The following is a 17,506-nucleotide window of genomic DNA, read 5'->3' as shown; positions in this document are numbered from 1 at the left end:
GCCTGGAAATGCTGCCCTAGGGAGCCGGGAGCCACACGTAGACAGACAGGACACACACTCTGGCTTAAAGAGACATGAAGATAAGGGAAGGGGGGAACCAGAGAGGAAGAGCGAGGGAGAGATAGCAAATGACATGTTTCTTGGGTTTTTAAGGGTATACAGTATGAGGTGAGACAGGAGCTGGAGTAAAAGGAAAAGGGAAAAGGGATAAGTTTAAGACAAGTTTAAGATTCTAACAAAGAATGAGAGTGGGAAAAACAGAAAGTCAGAAAGAGTGCAAGAGACAGAGACAATAATAGGTGAGTAAGGGAGAAAGCGTGAAGTCACTTTAATTAGGTAACCTGCAGAGAGGGAAGAAACCGAGAAGCTGAGCACGGAGAATAGAAAAAAACACCAGAAAAAAAGTGATGGAGGAGAGGAAAGGAGAGATGACAGAGTAGGAAAAAAAAGGACTCCCAACCATTCCTTTGCACACCTGTTCTCATCTTTCCGAGATTACCAACTGCAGATTGTTCTACTTATGCTCCTCTGCAGATCTGATATGGTACATTTATCAAAAACTGAACATCACACCCTGTTCCCTTTTGCCAACCCTCCAGTGCATACACAAAAAAACACACACACACACACACACACACACACACACACACACACACACACACACAGCAGCCTCCCCTTCTACCTCTTGAAAAACGACCATCCTCAACCCTGGACCTATTGTTTAAGATTCAAGCATTAGTGGGGGAAAAAAGGCAAAAAAAAAGGGGGTGTTGGGGGGGGGGGGGGGGGGTTGATATATGACCAGATAGTAAGAAAAAGTTTGATTTTATAGATGTCACGTGACCCTAGAATGAGTGACCTCCATTTTCCCAAATGGCGCAGGTCCAGGGTTTTAATGGAGTCTCCGCGAGCCATATATCAGTGCAGCTTGTCTCGTAAAGCTCTCCTCAGGCCGACCTCACAAACCACCTCCACCTTTATTGTGACACATAGGGAGGTTTTCACGAGCAGAAAATAGATGTATTAACAGGGAATGATTTTAATATAGTCTGTAGGTGGGGGACAAAAAAAATCACAAAGGAGGAAGGTATTGGAGGATTCTGTTGTTTTTGTGTGTGGTATATATATATATATATATATATATATATATATATATATATATATATATATATATATATATATATATTATTTTTCGCTCAACAGTTTTTTCTTTCTTCATTCCTCCTCCTCTGTCTTCAGTCTCTGTTTCCTCGCATCCTTCCTCTCTCCCACCTCTTCTTCCTATGTCTGTAGAGTGTCACGATATTACAGCCAGCCAACATGACACTTTTTAAAGTTTTGCGAGGAGGCTGACAGAGCACAGAGGAGATTAACCTAGCTGCCTGCCATAGCACCTGTCCCTCTCCTCTTTCTTTCCTGTTAAAAATAACACAGAAGACTACAAAAGGCTGGCTGTATAGTCCGTGTTTTCCTGGCTATAGGCAGTTGAAACATTTTTAAACATTTGTATCAAGAAGATATTTTGAAAAGAAAAATGCCCACAAAGAAAGCAGAGGAGCCAATCCATGGGAACAGGGAGCATACGGAATGTTTTTCTACTCTTAAAAAAAAAAGGGAGAAAAAATCTTGGATAAATGCAAATCGCATAGAAACGAAGTTTAACAGTCTGCGTCCTGTTGGTGATTTTGTTTTTTCTGGCTGTTTGTAAAAGGTTATTCAAAACTGTGTACTCCTTCAAGTAAAACCCTAAAGTGTAATTTTTCTGAGCGTTCCAAAGTTCGTGGTTGTTCGGAAGCATTTTGTCTCAGGGATTAATAACTGCGATAAGCTTTAAAAGAGACTGGCTGGGTGCACCGAGTGTGGGTATTCTATTCATCTGCTCTGCTCAGTATCAAAGTGCAACCTCCCTCTAAAGACTCTTTTCCCTGTGATGTATTTTTGCAGCTTTGAACATTTCTTCTCTCTCTTTTTAAAAACAAAATATGTAATCTAATTTTTCTTTGCATTGCGCCATAACAGACCTGAGCACAGGGAAACTATACATTTGAAAACGGAACAGGAGAATGAATACAAATGAAGAAAAAGTTGCTTTGGAGGAACGCTGCAGAGCAGGAGCGGCCGCTGCGGTGTATTGTATCTGAAGTAAATACTGAATGACTAGTGAGGCAGTTTTTTTTTAAACACACAGTGGCCCCCAGTCAGAGTCTGCTCTTCATCAGTCAGAAAGGCAGAAATGAGAAATGCATCTGAGCGACGCTTTAAAAGGCAAAGTTCAGTAATTGGGAATGACAGACACACACAAAGCATCCATCACTCATGACCTTTCCATTTCTCTCCCTCTTTTCCTCTTCTCCGGTCTCTCCATTCAGGACAAGGACAAGAAAAGCAAAAAGCAAAAGAAGAAAAGAAAAGCAGATCTTTTAGACAACTGTATTTAATCAGTGTTTCAAAGCCGCATTGTGATGCCATTAACCTGGAATCAGCTTGAAACTGAGATTAAGGAAAAGGAATCGGCTTTATGTGCATGGGAAGTGGACACAAGTGACGCGGTGCCACATCTATTTAAACTCCTTAATTCTAAATGTCAGCATTCACATTTGCAACTGAAATAACTTTGGGTGTCAAATTTAAAACAATTTAAGGAGCAAAAACACAAAAAGCAGGCCGTTTATCGTGTGTTTATCGAGCGATCGGTTCGTGGAAAGTTAACTTCTTCACTGCATTTGTCACTAATTTTCCTCCACGGCTACTCTCTTTATTGCCCTGCCTCTTCTTCTGTCTGCCTTGTTTTATTTCTTTTCATTCTTTGTTCTTTCAACTGCAGCGAAATGACCAGGCCGGGCACCAGAAACATGGCCTCCCTCTGTCTGTCTGTCTGTCTTAGACACGTGCACGCATGCACACACTTGCAGACACACACACTTCACATCTGGACTTGTGTTTAATTTTATGTCAAAGTCCGGACAGGAAGCACCTGTCTAGATGAAATCCTGCAAGCAAGAGAAACAGAGCGAGGGAGAGACAGAGGAAAAAAAAAAAAAGGGGGGGGGGGGGGGGGGGGAGAAAAAAGAGAGAAAAAAAATAGACGGAGAAAAAGAAAAACATTAATCCATCTGTTGTGGAAATACATGTCACAGTCGTCACATTAGAAGCAATGTCAACAAACAGAGCGAAACACAAATTGGTTTGGAAAAGGCAAGTCGTCTGAAATTAACACAAATTTCATCCCCTCTAAATGTTATCGTGTCTGTCTTGGTGGGGAGCTGAATGCAGGTCATTCTTTTTCTCCGAGGCTCAGGGGGCTGCTCATAACAGATCTGTAATTACGGAGTAGTAAAACTTCCAGATGTGGGATTATTCGTCCCTTCACATTAACAGATTAAAAGATCACTGTCTGGATCGAGTTACACACCTGCTGTAACGGAGGCCTAGTGACTGGTCAATTAATGTCACAGGATGTTGTTTGTCTAAACCAAGGGTCACTTCTAGATATCAGCTAATATGATACATACTCAAACTATAAATGCAGATGTCAAACATGTTGTGAAAAAAAATGTAGTTATATACAGTATTTATTTTTTAAACGTCCAATAGAAAAGGACATTTAGTAGCAAAATATGAGCAAAATTTTTAGATGTTTAATAAGTAAACGGTCTAAAAAATATGCAAAAGAACCTTTCTCAATGCAATCTGTTAATACAACAACCTATTTGCTCTTACCTAAGAGCCAGGAAAAAGGATATATTGAAAAGGTTTACTTTTGGACTAAGAAAGATATGTGTTTGCATCCGTTGCATACTTGCATACTGACTTTGCTCCTCGGAGTAGTAAAAGCTCCATAAAGGTTGCAGAAAAAATGATATTTTCTCCTCTCTGTTCGAAAGGTGACAGTGTCACAGTGAGACTCGGGTCTTGTGTGCCAGCGTGTGTTATTAGTGGAGAACATGGCAACATAAGCTGCTAACTCAAATCAGGTTTGTAAAGGCAGTGCCTAAATTAACACATCTATCATTTCCAAAGCTCAAGTACAGCCTGTAAACTCAAAGCGCATATAGCAATAATAACAGGACAAACAAGGAAAAATGGTCCAAAACAATAACCTTTTTGTACTTTTAGTTCCTGACAATAAAATAAGTTTCATCCAATGACTGTTTACTTTTTTCAGTTGGAATTGGGTCATCTGGTCTTCTGTCTTTAAATGCACAATGACTCTATCTCCTTGAATCCTTGGGCTTTATCTGAGTTTCTGAGGAAACTGATCAAATTTTAAAAAATACAAATGAATTAAGTAACATTAAGGACTTTAAGAAGTTTGCAGTGCAGTAAAAACAAGCGCAAAGTGACGGCTTTTAGTATTTGCCCCACTGAAACCCAGTTTATTTAAGTTTGAGTGTAATTATTTCTTATTTATTCTTGTTTTTATGTGGCTATAGTACATGTGTAAGATTCATTTTATTTAACTGTTTATTAATAAATATTGTTTGTTTGTTAAAGAAAAAAATAAATAGAGTTCAGGTCTATATGTTGATAATACTCAGCACACTTGTAAGTTCTACGTTGTAAGACTTTTTTCAGTTCCCGACCAATAAATCATTAAGTTGACCTTGACCTTGGCAAAATTTGATCAGAATTCATTCAAAATTTTGTGAGCTTTCGTGTTTACAGACAGAATGGCTAAAATAACAAAAGTGTGTATATTAATTTCTTTGCATGTAAATTCCTTTTTTTTTTCTTTCATCACATACGTTTCCTCCAGTACTCCGTGTTGCCCTGCTTTATGTTCACCACTGTGATCCAATGTGGGCCAATTAGTGAAAAGACTCCTTTCCTGCTTCCATTTGCGATCACTGACACAGGGAGTTGCTGACATTTAAAATTACTAACACGCAGTTCTAGAAATTTCCAACAAATCTGCCCGTGCCATGTTCTCAGTGTGGCGAAACCTGATGTTTATGCTACGATGTCAGAACACATCTGCTAATTGACTTGGTCAGAACTCCGGGTTTGTGCTGCAGGTAATATCCCATCACAAGTGAAGACGCCAGCTGTGGGCCACATATAACCCTGTTCCACTTCAATGTGCAGCCCTTGACTACAAAATTTAGGTGTGCCAAAGTGTGTTAAGCTCAACACGCGCACTCCAGGTGACATCAGGCAGCTGCTACCCTGGGTTAGAAGTCCGTAGATGTTGGAAAGGTTGATGCTGCATGCATTGTTTGAGTTTTGTTTTGTTCTTACAAACATTATTAATAACGGAGAAAGTAAAGTGAATAACTTGTAATCACAACCAAGAACAAAGAAAGAAACAGCCTGCTTGCTAATATTTTCTGTGGTATTAAGTGCGCTGTTTATCAATTGTACTGCGGTCTGCGTGTGATAATGTGTAATGGCGGTGAGCCACAGAGCCACTAACTGACTAATTAATGAGTACATATTGGCAGCAGATACTTTTACTGTAACTATGAGAAATGCTAGTGGAAAGAAATGTTCCCAGCTACACAGTCACAGAGTCCTATCGGCAGCACAAGGACCGAGGACCGCATTAGACAAAATGAAACTCTATTAAATCTGCTGGTGTTCCCTTACTATTTCAGCTTTTATTTCACTAAAAGATAAATCAATAACATTATCACATGGATCCAGATGAGTCTGCCAGCGAAGTAACCTATTTCAAGACTAGATCCAAAAAAATAAATAAAAAGTGGGAGGCAGATTTCATTACCTTGGGTTCTTGGTTTTATTTTGACATTAAATTCTGTAAATTATTATTATGCCTGCCATTCTAACAACCTTGTTTGCCTACCTCAAGATCAGACTGTGACATCTTAAATTTTGCAAGATGACTTTTAAGACTCAGGAGAACATGCGAGAACTTGTTGAATCCAGCTGTTGATTGAACGCGTAGGTGTAGTGCAAGCAATAATGGTATGAACAAGACAGCTTCTTCTTCCCTTAAGTCTGTAAAAGTAAGTCTTGACTTCTCAGTGCAACATATATAGTTTTGCATCATTGTTACATTTTAGCTTGTTGAGGTTTCTCCGGTTTCGTTTGGAACGAAGCCCTTTCATTCACATTTGCAGGACTGTTTTTGTAATATGCGGCATTGTACTCTGCTGCAGCTGTGATATCAAGGGCCGGATAAAATTGTAAAAGAAAAAAAAGAAGCAATGGGACTACTGACACATCAGCAAGATCCTCCAAGTATGCCTGAGCAGCAGCCAGGGCTGTTATGCATGGCTGCAACTGCTTATAGCATTCACAGTGAACCCTCCAAAAAAAACCCCAAAACATACATACCTAAATAAAAGCAAATATGAAGGCTAATGCAATTTAGTGCATAAACAATTGTTTACTAGACAGATTATGAATGTTAAGTTGTACATTTTAATATTAGTTTTTGTGTATCGCTGTGAACAGGGGAAGAAATCGTAATAAGAAATGCAAGCCCTGTGAAATTGTGTGGGGTTTTTTTTTAGTTAAATTCTATCACCTTATTTTTCATCTCCACCTCTCCGTATCAGAGTTGTCCTGCTCAAAGCAAAAAATAAAATCATCCACACGTGATCTGAAGTATGAGTGGGTGTGCGCACATTCTCACCTCTTTATAAATATCAGCTAATGTGTGAGAACAGGCCTTTGCACATACACATCGTCCATACGCCCGGTCCCGGGAGCTCGTGCAGCAATAACAAAAACAGGACGCCAAGTAACAAAACAGACCCAGACTCTCTCAGTTATCTCATTAGTTTATTTTACTGATTTAAGATTAAGTTCTCCATTATTGTGTTTACAATTTACTGTTCTATTTTTAACCTTATCTTGTCCAGGACTCATTCAAAACCACACTAGAAGCAGAGCTCTATCAGGTTAAATGACAAGAAGAATTACAAGACAACAAGGTTTAGAAAACGGCTCCACAAACACAGCATTAGGGAGATATTAAAATAGCCCAGAGAGTTGCAAAAGACAGACAGAGGCAGTAACAACCATGGCCATTCCCCTCTTTCTTTCTTCCTTTCTCCCTTTTTTTTAAATTTCCCTTCTTTCGTCTCCTTCAAGGTCAATCGTCAGAGTGAGGCTGCATGTCACCGCTGCTTTGTCTATTCAGATAAAATTGCTGCATTCATTGTATGTCAGATAAACCTCAGAAAAAAAGGAGAGAGGAGGGTATAGTCAGGGAGAGAGAGGGAGAAGGTGGCATGGAAGAAAGAAAAAGAAGGGGAGGGGGAAAAAAACAACACCCTGTATCGTGACATCCTCCAGCCTGGCCTGTTTTTATCTGACAAATTTAAGCGTTCACTCTCTCCTCTCCTCTTTCCTTCACATTTTCTCCTCACCTTATCTACTGTCTCAGCACTGCATCACTTGCCATTTTAGAATAATGTCCTCCCATGTCTATAATGACATTGCCTTTGTGCCTCAGATTACCTTGGGATTTTCAGTCACCCCCCATCCCAGCCTCCCCAGCACACATGGATGCTGGAATAAAGATACAGACGCACACGCAAACTGTCGAAGAAAATCTACCTCAAAAAGGAGGCTAACCGAATGAGGACGTCATTAACTAGCACATTTCCCAATAAAACCAGAGTTGTAACTGATAATGTTAACAAAAATGCTATTTCTGAGTGCAATTGTGCACTGTCATTGATTATTAGAGATGCAGTTGTTGCTGAATTTTGTTCTGTAGTAAAAAGCTTTAGATATTTCACAGTGTACACCTCAGACTTCAACTTCTACGTTAATCTGAATGTTTAAGGCTGTTCTTGTCTACCTGACTTGTAGACATTGTGTGCACTTCACTTCATATACACCAATTAGCCATTATAACATTAAAACTTGATGTTGTGTAGGTTCCCCTCATGCAGCCAAAACATCACTGACTTGTTGGGGCATGCACACACGACCTTTGAGGTTGACCTGTGGTATCAGGGATCGGAATAGCGGTAGCGATTCCTTTGGGTCCTTGTGGGTTGGAGAGGTTGTGAGGTGCAGCTTCAGTGAATCAGACTTATGAATGCCTGATTGGGATCTGCGGAGTATAAAGGATAAGGCAATGCCTCGGTCCTTTTTGTTGTGTTCCTTGAACTATTCCTGAGCATTCTGTGTCATGGCAGGATTTCCTATTCCGCCTTTACAGTATTAGGAGAGGTTGTGTTGTGGCTGATTGGAGTATAAAGCCTAATAAAACTGTTTAGAAGCTGGTATTAAACAGTACAGCAACTTCCTGGTATAAAATAGTTATGTGGGAGATAAATTATCATCTTTGGGGTGAATACATAAAACAGAAAATTATTAAAAATGGCAAAATTGCCATAAAAATTATTCAGTTCCTAAACCAGCAATCTTAAACCATATTTACAAAAAGGCTACATATCCAGCTTATATTACACAGCGAATGTTCTTCCTTCCTATTTTCTCCAATAAAGAAATCATATTCCTTCAGGTATCATTAGACATGAAGCAAGTCTTCAGCATGTATTATTTCTGTGCTCTGATGAGCTCCTTAAACTGTGACAGGTCTTTCTCTCCCCTGCCTGGCCATGTCTCTTAATGAGATGGTAATCAGCCAGTCATCAGCAAAGGGACCATGCAGGACACATAATGAGAACATTAGGCTGCATACTGAAAGAACCCCCTGCCGGGTGGAGGATCAATGGTGTGGCCTGATGAAAGGTGGATGATGCAGCTGATGGCTGGGAAGAAAGAAGAAGGGACAGAAAGGCAGAGATCTGTGATGTTGATTGTCCAATACATTATCTACTGTACCAGTCCTTTGACTCTCACAGTCAGAAGTCACGCTGATTTATATAAGAAAAGGGAGTTGTTGTTGTTGTTGCATATGTCGTTTTACACCAATCAACACTACCATGTTATTATTTTTTCCTTTCAAAATCCTTTTAAATCACTTATCAGACCATTTTGTGTACTTCATTTGGTTTGGATTTGATATATTTATTCAAAAGTTTTTTTTAAACAAATTCTTAAAGAATGATTTATTTGGGCATTTAAAGATAGACAAGAAATTGGGAAGAGAGAGGGGGAAGACACGCAGCAAAGGGCCACTGTACTCCAGTCCTGTGGCACCATGTGGTCACTTGCTCACCCACTGAGTTAAAGTGGCACCCAACCCAAACTATGTGACAAAACATGTAACTACGTCTTTAAGATGAGTGAATGCTAAATACAGTAATAAAACAGATATTTTACATACAATTTCAGGGCCACTTGGCATACAGGCATAACACTAACATGGTTAAAACTTACATTACACTTAATCTTTCTAAGCTTGGGGTGGTTTTCACAACAGCGCTTATGTGTGACATTCACTAAAAGTGTAAGCCAAGCTAAACTAAGCTTGATTGTAAGCTAAGCTACGCCATGGAAATGTACGTCACTTAAATACATCACTGCTAACAGGTGCCATCAAAACTACGGTCACATTTCTTGGTGCATGCTCAATCATCCAGGTAAGGAAACTCCAGTGGAAGTGGGAGTGTTTTGGGGCAGACAATGTGATTGAACCAGCTAACAGTAAATGGCTAATAACAAACATGTATCTTGCGTATTACATGAATCATCCAATTAAAACACACCCTAACTCTAATATTTTTCTAACTGACAACACTGTAAAATCCACTTCTTTTAAGCGTGTATCATTGTAATCCTTCACGTTTTGGTTTCTGTTACGCTGTTGCAGATGGCCCATCACATTATCGTCTTCCCCGAGACACTTCTGTTTTGTTTTATTCACCTTCCATTATGTTCTGTGTGCTTTTGCAGTGTTTTTCTATTTGCTGACGTCTTCTTAAGTTCCAGTGTGTTTCTCTCGGGGCCACTGTTCTGGATGACTGGCTAATTCAAAATATCATCAACTTAGGCTTTAACAACACATGATGCTAACAGTCAAAGAGGGAGGAATTACAGTTGTTACATTAAAAGCCTCCAAAGCATAAACCAAACATGTCAAGCTAATTAAAGAAACATTACTGAGAAAACAATAGGACGAATCTTGAATCTAGTCATCTAGTCATCTCAAGTCAAAGTGTTTAATTAACTTCACTTCTGTTTACCTTTGCACACCAATTAAATTCATGTAGCAAGTTAGTGACTGCTTAGAGTGAGCATGTTCTTACTTGTTTACAATCATATTACAAATATGAAGAGGATTTTATTTTAAGGCACAAACAGGGAAGCTAATTGAAACTTTAGCTGGGAAATGTGATTACACGAAAACAGGGAAATAAAGACTGCAATCAAACAATTAGACATTTTATGGGTGAATAACAGCAACAGACATCCCGAGCTTATCGAACGCAGTAAAACAATCACTTAGAGCCAGCTGTTTTAATACCTTCAATAAAAAAAAACAAGTCTTTCCATTAGCACACATTTGTTTCTTTGATTACATAGATCTAGTCTAACAGAGTAGAAGGATTAAAAAAATAACAGACTTTTGGTCATATTCAGTTTCTAGAACAATCCAGGCACATATGAAGCACCAGAACATGCCAACCCCCAGCTGTGCTGTTCATTATAAAAGCTGCTGTGACAATTCAGATGTGGAGGATGAACTCTTCCACCCAAACTTCCCCTTTCCATATAAGTCATTTGGTAAGGCTTTATGGATTTCACATATGTATATTCTTATTTATGTCCACTCTGTCTTCTATCATCACGCTGAAATGCAGTCCTGGATTGAATCCGGCCATAAAACTGACTGGAGTCACGTTAATTGTCAGACACAGACACAGTTCTGATCATAAATGTTGTACTACATACTGCTGCTTTAAATCACGGGCAAATCTACCCCTCCACCCCCCGCTCTCTGGTGCCTTCCACAGTGATTTGGTCTCAATTTGTAATAAAAAGACCAGCAGAGAAAGCTCTGCCAGTGCGTACAATAGGCTTCCCTTTTGTGTTTTGCATTTTTTTTTCACCTTTTCTCTTGTTGCAGTGACTGACTTTTAATCTAATAAACATTGCATGAGCCCACTGACCAGAACAAAGGCGAAGGGAGAAAAAAAAAACCTTCTTTCTGAACATCTATCAGATCGTTCTTGTTAAAAAGAATGGGGGTTGTAGGGGGTTCCTTAATAGGAACGGGGTAGGATATAAGGTTTCATGCCAAGATCGTAAAATTACTGAAGAATAAAAGCCATTCATTTCACATGACATCACCACCTTTAGAGGATGTAAGCTTCAGCAGCTTCAAACTAAGGACAAAATGTTTCCCTCATAGACTTCACTGCTGCTGTTGTCTGACAAGACATACAACACAGCAGAACAAAGGAGTGGGATTAGCCTCCATGCTTTTGGCTGGAGCTTTTGATGCATGCAATAAAAATATAATATACTTAACAGCATAACTGTCCTGGTACATAGTTTATATATATGATCAGACAGCCACAGACTCTGCTTGGGGCACATTTGAATGGATTTCTTTCTTGGAAGAAGTGGGCATGGTAAAAGTTAACGCAAGCCTCACAGTGACCCTAGTGGTGAAATCACAAAGCAACAGCTTACACAACAGAGATGATAAATAGCTGCTCATCGCCCCACAAACCCGCCTCAGTATACTGCAGCGCACTTCCAGTTAAATACTTGCACTTAAAACATTCCCTCTTATGCATGCTATTAGCGCTGCCCACTAATTTACACTTAAGCGCAAGTTTCCAGTCAGATCACAACCATTATGTTTGCACGGCTGTCATATACTCACCACAGGACCAAGTCAAATCAGTCCTGTATGCTTGACACAAATGATACAGCACTGGAGCATGCTCCAGGGGTACTAATGGTTGGTCTGAGTAGTTCTCAGCCACAATGTCACAGAAAACACATAATTTCCAAGCTGCTCACATGGCAAATCCATGCTACACTCAAAGAGATATACATTTGCTAATGGCAAATGTACTGGCTTACCGAGGTGGACTGGCTATGATGCATATCTCCGATCAAGCAGTGATTCTTCACATGTGGGAGAGAGAAGGTGGTATGTTTTTAGCAGCTGTTAAATATAAATCGTTGCTGTGCTCTGCAATACACAGTATGCACCATATAGACTCGGAGGAATCATTCCTCCAAGCACCTCTTATTCTGCGACGTATGGAGCTTTAAAGGACAGAGGGCCTTTAATAATTGGCAGTGTTACCGAGAGAGCGCACATCCATCTATTGTATTAGTTTATCTACATAAAACAAACAAGGATGCTACATTCAAAATGCAGTCAGACATTATTAACAAAGTATAAAAGAATAATTTCATTTTTCTCCCTTTCTCAGAGAAATGTGACACATCATCTGAAGCGGTATTGCGTTGCCTGGGGTGAGGGCCCTGCACAGTAGATGGACCGCTGTAATTTCTCATCTATCAAATTATGGTTTATTGTTCAGCACAGTAACCCCAGGCTACACACAACCCTGTGCACTGACAGTTATGAAACATTATATTTCCACTGTCATTGTCCAGGCCCAAGACAAAGCTTAAGAAAGAAAAAGAGAAAGAAAACAAAAAGAAATAAAAACTCCAAAGTAATATTAACACACATCATGTCAACATCTATCTTAAGCAGAGCTTTGATCATAGCCGTTCGAGCCACTGTTGCTATTTCTGGGGCTTGCTAACGACATTAGGTTACTCAAATTGCCATTAGCCACTACTGTATAGGCTTGTTTATTATTGCCATGGTAATGATTTTTCGACCAAATGAAATTTGTCGGCAGGAAATTGTGTTTAATGCCGGTCTAATGAGTCTGCTGTAAATTAGCTGGCATGCCAGCGTGGATGACTAAAAGGCCTTTAAGTAACCTTTGGTCTCTGTTGAGGGTAATTTGATAGTGCCACTGATGATTCACTTAGTGAGCCTAAAAGCTATAGGCTTGCATCTCAAGAAGGACATGTGAAACTACTATCGCTCTTAAACTAGAAGCGAATGTGAAAATAATCAAATCGACTTGCCACTGGATGACTTTAAGATGGCAAACGTGAACTCCTGACTGCAGTCAAACCAATTGGGTGTTTTTGTCACCAAGGTCAAGGTCTAGCTACAAAAGTAAAGCACAGTTCAGCTAGAGTGGAAGTGTGGAAGGCCAAATAGGCAACTCCAGATGAGTTTACGTGCTCTGGTAGAAAGAAGGAGAAATATGGAAAAGAACAGGCAACAATCGGCGTTTCTCAGTGAAAGTACAAAGTTACCACAGGTGAGGAGAGCATCATAGATTGGGCGTCATTGGGCATACCTTTTACAGCTGGAAACAAAAATAAACAGAACATTTCAAACAGCAAACCTTTATTTTTATATAATTACTGTTAAAAAGCACATGAATCCCAAGTTGTAAAAATAAGTGTTGCGCATATATTAATGCTTATTAAGCGCAATCTCTTTTTTCGCATCGTCATGCAGGCTGTGATACGTGAATAACAGGCTCCAAGAGTGGCTGAAAATCCAATCCAATTCCACTCCTGCAACAGTTTGCTGTATAATGTAATAAGACATCACAGACAGGAGAGTGAAATCTCACTGAAGAATCAAAACGGTTCCTTCAAAGTGACACGGAAATCAAAAGGCCATGTGTAAGTATGCGTGCATGCGTGTGTGTGGCACACACGGTGTATATCCTCGGCTATGTGCCAGATCTGGAGTGAAGGCTGAGATTTCCAATACATCTGCGTATGCAAAAAAAAAAGAAAAAAGTGTGTATGTGCATGTGCGACTGCACACACGTCTCTGGCACCCCTGCAGGTCTGTGGAAGCACACATGGGTATTTCATGGTAAAGTTGCTGTGCTTCATCACATGCTTGGCAGCCACACCCCCTGGCATATTCCCCTGAGATCTGATAAGAAGTGTGTGTGTGTGTAGGGTCGATTGCTGTGTGTTTTGTGTTTTAATGGTATGACATTCCTCCTTAATGCAGGTGGCCCCGCAATCTGAAAATCCTTCCTCCTTAGACGCTCGTCTGTGTTTAGTGCCACCCCCTGCCGCGCCCCCGTGTAACCCCCCATTTCCCAGCGCCTCCCACCGCACCTCGCCCACCCACATCGCCCCTCCTCCTACGGCAACACGTGCCCCCTGTTAGTGCCAACATGCCCTCGTCTTCCCCGCCACCCACCCCCATCTCCCTCCTTTCCCCTCCCTTCCACCTCCCTCCACTCCTCACTTTTCCCACGCCCGCCTCTTTCTGTCATCAAGCAGTAGGAGTGGTATCACTGCACGTGCCCCCTTTTTAGTGCCAACAAGCTCCCCTGTGCGCACCCCTCCCCCCCCCCAACCCCTTCATATCTTCCATCTTCCCCCCATCTTGTTTTACCCCCCACTCAGTTCCTGCCCCCCTCCTTCTCACAGTGTTCATCTTATCGCTATGCAAGTGGGGATACCGGACTGTTTTGCATAACGCTGTTTAGTCCTTTGTGATAGGTGGGGCGGCATGCAAATATGCAAGACTGTGATGGGGAAGCATTTTGTAGCGTGATGAGAAAGGGGAGAGGGCGGCATTGCGAATGATGCCGCCGTGTGCGTGTGTGTATATATGTGTTTTTCAACAGATTCTTTGGGTTGTCAGAGCGATGGTGGGTACAGGAGCCAGTGCCATCTGAAACAAAGCCCAGTTGAACAACATGGAATGGAATACCACCCAAGCAGCCATACATTTAACCTGGAGGGATGCTCTCTTCTTCTGTGGCCTTTATTCCATTTAAGGGACATTTCAAAGAAAAGATGATCTTTTTTTCCTTCTTTTCCCCCAAATTTCATCATTACTGGGTTACTGTAAATCCACATGGCGCAGAATCGGCAAATATCGTCGGCAAATTAAGAAGAAAGCGAACAGGGAAGTTCTTTTCGCTTACCCCTCCTCTTCAGCCATATTTTGTCTCTCTCCTACTTATCTGTGGCAGAGAGCCAATGGTTCATTATAATTGGCCGTTGTCATCATGCAGATGACACACAGTCAGCGCTCTGAATATCATTAGCGCCTTTTGCATACCTCCGCTCTTTTTTCATTTTTTCTCCCCTTTCTTCTCGTTCCTTCGTTCCGAGGCTCGTTTCGCGATTCAATATTCCAAAAGGTAATTATCATCCACGGAGCAGCCTATCAATATGCGCAGATAGGCATGATAGGGAATAAAGGTGCATGTCTGATTGTCGTTTTCGCTTTCGTTATTTCCCGTGCAAACGTAGAAGAATCTTCCAGGGTATGGGGGGAGAATAAGGGTGTATTTGTGGATTGCATTTGACTCTCCTTTGCAGTGGAGTCCAATGCATATCTCTGTGGTTACAGACTGTTCTTTGGTCTCCTCCTGCTCCCTCTCTCCCTCTCTCTCTCATTTGCATACATCAGCCTCTCCTTGGGTAGAATAATGGCTCTTAATTCTTCTTTGCAGCTCTTGCCTTCTGATCCATGACAAAAAAGAAAAGAGCCAGCCGCTTAATTTGCATATTCCCCATAATAATGAGGTGTGTGTTGCAAACCGCCTAATTACCAAGTCCTCCAGTCACTCTCTCTCTCTCTCTCTCCTCCTGCAGCCTTTGCTTTTAACCCTCGTTCGCCCATTCACCATCTCTTCATCTCCATAGAAAACCATTGTCGCATTCAGCATTAATTCGTCTGGAGTGACACGAAGAAACAATAGAGAAACAAGAAGAAGAAAGAAAAAAAGCGAAGCATATTGCAGTGACGAGCGGTTCGTTCGTTCGCCTTCGTTTATTCCACTGTCTGTGTTTATTGGCTAATTTGCGGCTCCTCACGCTCGCGGCGACTCTCCTTAAGCTACCCTCTTTATCTTTGCCTTTGAAATTTACAAAATCTTACAAGAAATCAATACTTAATTGATTATTCACTTTCCTGCAGCCTCAAACGACCGGTGAGTGCACGTGCGTATTAAATCCGCTGTGTGTCTGTGTGTATGTATGAGTAAGTCTCTGGTAGATCCCGTTGTATTGCCAGTTCTTTCGAGGCAGCAGGCAGACGAGGTGGCAGGGAGCTCTGAGAGAAACACTCTGCAGCATGTTTGTGCATGCTTGTGTATGTGTGTGTGTGTATTTTTGCAAGTGTGTGGGCATATGAGACGTACCAGGGTCCTGTCAATAGCGCCAAAAGCCATGAAAGTTCCAAGGTTTGACGCGGGTTTACATCTCAGCCTTTCTTTTTTTTTGTTGCTAAAACGGCAACAGCCACCCAGATGAAGGACAGGTATGGAAATCAACATCAACAATAACAACAACAACAAGAACAACAACAACATGCCTGTGGGCACAGGAAGCACTGCAAGCTCCAAGCAGGATGTGGAAGGGAGTATATCCTCAATCCTCATTTTCAAGTCGTTTTTTTGTTTTTTGTTCTATCCGCTGAGCTTCTTTGTCTTCTGTCCTCACTGTGAGAGGAAAGCAGGGCAAGATGCCACCTGGACCCTTCAGAGAACTCTGTGGCAAAGTGGGCGCGGAAATAGGGGCGTGAAGAGAGGGGCGTTAGAAGGAGGAGGGGAGAGAGGGGTAAAGGGCGCCTGCCTTCTGATATGCCATAAGAATGGCAGGCACGTAATGATGGCAAATGTAGAGCAGATTGGTTTGGAGGAGGAGAGACAGAGGAAGGGGGAGAGGAGACAGACGGCACAGCTGGCCTTGTGCCAACAATACCAAGACATGAGCACAGAGAGAAACCTCCCCCTACACTCTGCTCTGACACTTGTTGCTGTGTCTGTGCTGTGTGTTGGGATCACATGTGAGGACATGCAGTTCCCCGGCTGGAACACAGAATTTTACTTGTGCCACACCAGCTGCTGAATGGTCAGCCACCCTCTTTCATCTGTGAAGGAATGGCAGTGTTTCAATATGCCGCTGCATGCAATGGATGAGATATTCAAGCACATATGAGAGCCTAAAGCAAAATGACGGTGAAAGATAGAGGTCTGGCCTCCAACTTGACCTCCATTTATGCAACGTGGCAAAGGTCAAATATTGACTCCTATTTCCACAAAAATCAAAATTACAAAGTGCAAACCAACTCTCTCTCTCTCTCTCTCTCTCTCTCTCTCTCTCTATATATATATATATATATATATATATATATCCCTCCATAAAGCCATTTCAGTTTGTGGGAAAATTCATGTGATTTGTGTCTCCCAGCATTCAGGAATAAAAACTGCTGGCTCTTGTTGGTTTATGACAAGAAAACGGATGGCAACAAGATAGAGTATTATGATGTTCATATTGAAATGTGCTGAGCAAACATCTTCCTGGACAAGCAGACATGCTCTGTGTGTGTGCGAGAGAGTGAGAGCGGAAGGAGGGAAATGTATTTGTGCAGTGGCAGTAACACACACTATACTCAATTCTTATCTGGGTGAATGCGTTAAAGTAAGAGGATCTCATAAAAAAGTGGAAAAAAAGAACATGCATCATATGTAACCTGCCATGGCTGTGTGCTTTATTTCAGAGACAGGCTATACTTGGAACTTCTGAGCCTCAGACAGGTTGCTGTACAACTAGTGTGTTTTGAAATGGCCAC

At 41.3% G+C, this 17,506-nt stretch overlaps 1 long non-coding RNA gene across 2 annotated transcripts in view; it reads right to left on the bottom strand.

The window, feature by feature from the left end:
- Window positions 1-1,180: 1,180 nt before the first annotated feature.
- Window positions 1,181-17,506, bottom strand: part of LOC146511252 (uncharacterized) — a 161,325-nt gene continuing 144,999 nt past the window's right edge. For both annotated transcript variants that reach the window (XR_014876016.1, XR_014876018.1), the window contains one exon: window positions 1,181-8,696. This is a non-coding gene — a long non-coding RNA (uncharacterized LOC146511252). The remainder of the gene's footprint in view (window positions 8,697-17,506) is intronic.

Source organism: Neolamprologus multifasciatus, chromosome 9 (genome assembly GCF_963576455.1).
Source record: "Neolamprologus multifasciatus chromosome 9, fNeoMul1.2, whole genome shotgun sequence".
NCBI classification, from domain to species: domain Eukaryota; kingdom Metazoa; phylum Chordata; class Actinopteri; order Cichliformes; family Cichlidae; genus Neolamprologus; species Neolamprologus multifasciatus.
This window is presented reverse-complemented; position numbering and strand designations above follow the sequence as displayed.